This window comes from Schistocerca cancellata, chromosome 7 (assembly GCF_023864275.1).
Source record: "Schistocerca cancellata isolate TAMUIC-IGC-003103 chromosome 7, iqSchCanc2.1, whole genome shotgun sequence".
Classification (NCBI taxonomy): Eukaryota; Metazoa; Arthropoda; class Insecta; order Orthoptera; family Acrididae; genus Schistocerca; species Schistocerca cancellata.
Window position 1 is genome coordinate 32,677,272 of NC_064632.1, and position 4,246 is coordinate 32,681,517.

Genomic DNA, 4,246 nt, shown 5'->3' on the forward strand with positions numbered 1-4,246 from the left:
TATATAGAGGGTCTATACAAGGGCGATGTACTTGAGGACAATATTATGGAAATGGAAGAGGATGTAGATGAAGATGAAATGGGAGATACGATACTGCATGAAGAGTTTGATAGAGCACTGAAGGACCTGAGTTGAAACAAGGCCCCGGGATTCGACAACATTCCATCAGAACTACTGACGGCATTGGGAGAGCCAGCCCGGACAAACTCTACCATCTGGTGAGCAAGATGTATGAGACAGGCGAAATACCCCCAGACTTCAAGAAGAATATAATAATTCCAACCCCGAAGAAAGCAGGTGTTGACAGATGTGAAAATTACTGAACAATCAGTTTAATAAAAATGGTTCAAATGGCTCTGAGCACTATGGGACTCAACTGCTGTGTTCATAAGTCCCCTAGAACTTAGAACTACTTAAACCTAACTAACCTAAGGACATCACACACATCCATGCCTGAGGCAGGATTCGAACCTGCGACAGTAGCGGTCGTGCGGTTCCAGACTGTAGCGCCTTTAACCACTCGGCCACTCCGGCTGGCTCAGTTTAATAAGTCACGGAAGCAAAATACTAACACGAATTCTTTACAGACGAATGGTAAAACTGGTAGAAGCCTACCTTGGGGAAGATAAGTTTGGATTTCGTAGAAATACTGGAACACTTGAGGCAATACTGACCCTACGACGACTTATCTCAGAAGTTAGATTAAGGAAAGGCAAACCTACGTTTCTAGCATTTGTAGACTTAGAGAAAGCTTTTGACAATGTTGACTGGAATACTCTCTTTCAAATTCTAAAGGTGGCAGGGGTAAAATACAGGGAGCGAAAGGCTATTTACAATTTGTACAGAAACCAGATGGCAGTTATAAGTCGAGGGACATGAAAGGGAAGCAGTGGTTGGGAAGGGAGTAAGACAGGGTTGTAGCCTCTCCCCGATGTTATTCAATCTGTATATTGAGCAAGCAGTAAAGGAAACAAAAGAAAAATTCGGAGTAGGTATTAAAATCCATGGAGAAGAAATAAAAACTTTGAGGTTCACCGACGACATTGCAATTCTGTCAGAGACAGCAAAGGACTTGGATGAGCAGTTGAACAGAATGGTCAGTGTCTTGAAAGGAGAATATAAGATGAACATCAACAAAAGCAAAACGAGGATAATGGACTGCAGTCGAATTAAACCGGGTGATGTGAGGGAATTAGATTAGGAAATGAGACACTTAAAGTAGTGAAGGAGTTTTGCTATTTGGGGAGCAAAATAACTGATGATGGTCGAAGTAGAGAGGATATAAAATGTAGACTGGCAATGACAAGGAAAGCGTTTCTGAAGAAGAGAAATTTGTATAATCGATTATAGATTTAAGTGTCAGGATGTCGTTTCTGAAAGTATTTGTAGGGAGTGTAGCCATGTATGGAAGTGAAACATGGACAATAACTAGTTTTGACAAGAAGAGAATAGAAGCTTTTGAAATGTGGTGCTACAGAAGAATGCTGAAGATTGGATGGGTAGATCATATAACTAATGAGGAGGTATTGAATAGGATTGGGGAGAAGAGGAGCTTGTGACACAACTTTATTAGAAGAAGGGATCGGTTGGTAGGACATGTTCTGAGGCTTCAAGGGATCACTAATTTGGTATTGGAGGGCAGCGTGGAGGGTAAAAATCGTAGAGGGAGACCAAGAGATGAATACACTAAACAGATACAGAAGGATGAAGTTACAGTAGGTACTGGGAGATGAAGAAGCTTACACAGGATAGATCAGCATGGAGAGCTGCATCAAACCAGTCTCAGGACTGAAGACCACAACAACAATGTAATTGGATAGATAAAAAAATCTGCTCACCAAGTGTCAACAGGAGAACACACTCATATGAAGGTTACGGAAACTTGCAAGCTTTTGAGCCAGTGGTTTTCTTTCTGGCAGAAGGATTGAAGGGGAAGGAACAGTAATTAAGGAAAAGGACTGGCAAGGTTTAGAAAATGAGGCAACTGTTTCAGACTCTTCATCCATCTTCCTTCCCCTTCAACCCTACTGCCAGGAGAAGTAAATGACTCTGAAAGCTTGCAAATTTACTTAATATTTATGTGTTTGTGTCCTCCTGCTGCTGCTTGGTGAGAAGATTTTTTATGTTTTCAGTTACACTATATTCACATATACAATGTGTTCCAAAACTGTTCACTCAAATTAGTGCTGGACACAAAGAACATCAAAACATATATATTTTGATAAGAAACAAAGGGTCCCTGAAGTCAACTTGTAATGTTAGGGAACATTTTGTTACTAGTGTTCATGTAAGCTGTTGTGTCAGTGTCACTGATTGGTAATGTATACTGACATTCAAAACCGCTCTTTGTATGGATGGTTGGCTCTAAGGTCTGCTTGGAAATACACCAATTCATTCACAAGGTTGTAGTTACAATAGGATGGTGAACCAGCCCATTTCATTCCATTTGAGAAATCTTTTGAGAGCCACCTTCGGGAATCAGTGGATGAGCTGAGGTGGCCCTATGCCCTGGCCAGTCAGGTCATCTGACCTCACATCTGGATTTCTTCCTCTGGAAACATACACAGCAGCTTCTGTATGAAACCATTGTGGAAATAGAAGATCCACTCACTAGAACTGACATTGCTGTTGGTACCATTGTGAACATGCCACGAATCTATGAATGGACATGACAATCAATGATCCTATGATGTACTGTACGCATACATGCCAATGGTCACATGTTCAAGCAGTTCCTGTGAATGCCACTGCTATAACTAGCATGCTAAACTGCCTTCTCTGTAAATCGTCCCAAGCATCAGAAACTGCCATTGGGGACCATATGTACCATAACTAAATATATTTGTTTCGATGTTCTCTACCTCCTGTATCAATTTGAATAAATATTTTTGGAACATCCTTTAAATTGAGTCTGAAGTTTGTAAAGGGACAGCCTCCTCTAACATTACCTTTATTCAACAGAAGTTATCAATACCAAAAATACTTTCTACCTTTTAAACAGGTTAATATTATCTCAGTTGTTTAACTAAAAGAATTTCATTTGATTTTGTATACAATACATTATCTCTCAGGCTAAAATGTAGAAAACTAAATCACTTTATTTTCTTTGTTACAATCAATATGTACAAACTCTGTGTGTACAGTTGATATTACTTTTCTTCTAGAAACATTTGAAATTACAAAATATCTGGCATACTTAAAATTCCTATTATTAATTGCACAGTCTAACACTAATTACAAAATTTATTTCTGGACTCATTTATAAAATAATGATATAACTTGGTGAAGATTCTTCTTTTGTCAAGAAAGTTTGTAAACTCTTTGGAATATTATTAGTACCACAGAATGAGTTGAAGTAGGCATGCTTCTGACGTGATTGGACATGTTTTTAATTTTTGCAGTAACAACATAATTTTCAATTTCAAAGTGGTGATTGCAAAGATAGTGATATAGAAAAATGTGATATAATCAAAATACAGAAACAGAAATTATGGAGCAGGCTTACTTCAGAATTATCATGTCATTTGGAACCTACAATGTCAAAAATTTCAGCCTCAAGAATCAACCACTAGATGTGATGAACTGGAGCCAACTATGAGAAAAGAAGATAAGTAAAAAAGTTTATTTGTAAATCTTACTACTATTGAAGCTTATTAAAAGAAACTGATTAGGAAATGAGTGACAATCAACAGGTGATATGAGGGAGGGTAAGATACAACTGGTGGCATCATCCGGGATCAGTTGAATGGTAATGAAGTTTTGTCTGTTGCAGAAGAAGGGACAGTGATTTGCGCCATTTTCAGTTTATATATAAAAGAATTTCTGATCACATGCAGAAAGAAGACCGAGGAATGCCCAATAAAGTCGCATCAACAGTGATAAGATGCTACCAACAATGACGGACCAGATCAATTGAAAGAGGACTTTACAACTACGAAGAAGGACATCAAAAAGAAAAGACAAATACAAACTATTTGTGAAATTAATTTGTTTGTGGACTCGTATGATTGTTAACAAAATGAAAAGAGATGAGGGTAGTAGTGATGCAGAATTGAGAGCTGTGAGACCCAGTCAGGGCACGGTTGAGCTGAGTGAAAGCGTAGTCAGAAAAGAAACAGTAAAAACTGATATTCTGCAGTTAATTTTGGCAAAGCTAGAGGAAATGAAGACAGATAATAATAGCAAATTTAGTGCTGTTAATGAACAGTTAACCGAAATAAGGACAGACAATAACAGCAAATTTACT